The following is a 940-nucleotide window of genomic DNA, read 5'->3' on the forward strand; positions in this document are numbered from 1 at the left end:
AGGCATTAAAAATTGGTAATAAAATTTATATTCCTTTTACAAATTTATTGAAACAAGTGATACATGTTCTCTGTTACATGGGAAAATGAAAGTAAATCTTCATATTTCAGCGTAAGCACTAGTGGTGTCAACCAGTTTCCTCAAACGGTCAGGGATAGAATGACCAACCTTCTGATGGGTGTCGTCTAGGATATCAATGAGAACCTCCTGAATCCGTGTCTCCAAGTCCTTCAGCCTGCGAGATTTTGTCCTGTACACCTCCTCTTTTGTGTAACCCCACAGGTAAATATGACATGGATCGAGATCTGGACATCTTGGAGTTCTGGAGTTCTGGACTTCTGCGGTCAGTCTTCAAGTTTTAGCTCCTGCACGTATTAAGGTTTCCACGGACGAAAATTCAATTCTTTGTGCAACACCGTACGTATTGTGTGCCTTGTTAGTCCACTTTCACGAGTTGCTTGACGTGTTGATTTTTGTGGGCTGCAATTAAACATTTCCTGCACTGTTGTAATGTCTCCGCTGATCGAGAAGCGATTGGACAGCCACTTGTTCTTGCATCATTCACAGAGCTCGTGGTCATCAGCTTTGCCCAACATTTTATTGTCTCTGGACGTAGTGTTTCATACACGCCACCATCTCTGAACCACAACAGTTGAATTCCACACTTCATAGCGTGCTGCTATCTTAGCTCGCTCCTGAACAATCAAGCGACCGGCCATATGGAAAATAAGAAATAAGAAATAGGACATTAAAAAAATATAAGAAATCTTCATTCGTGCTGTCTGTTTAAAAAAATGTTTTTGTCATGACTTCAGTGATACTAAAAATTCAATAAGCAATTTCTAATGCCTAGTTACTTTCCACCCACCCTGTATATATTCAAGGGTTTGCTTACATGCATATTGCTGTGTATATGTATAGCATATATTTATCTATTTAT

The sequence above is a fragment of the Octopus bimaculoides genome, chromosome 1 (assembly GCF_001194135.2).
Source record: "Octopus bimaculoides isolate UCB-OBI-ISO-001 chromosome 1, ASM119413v2, whole genome shotgun sequence".
NCBI classification, from domain to species: domain Eukaryota; kingdom Metazoa; phylum Mollusca; class Cephalopoda; order Octopoda; family Octopodidae; genus Octopus; species Octopus bimaculoides.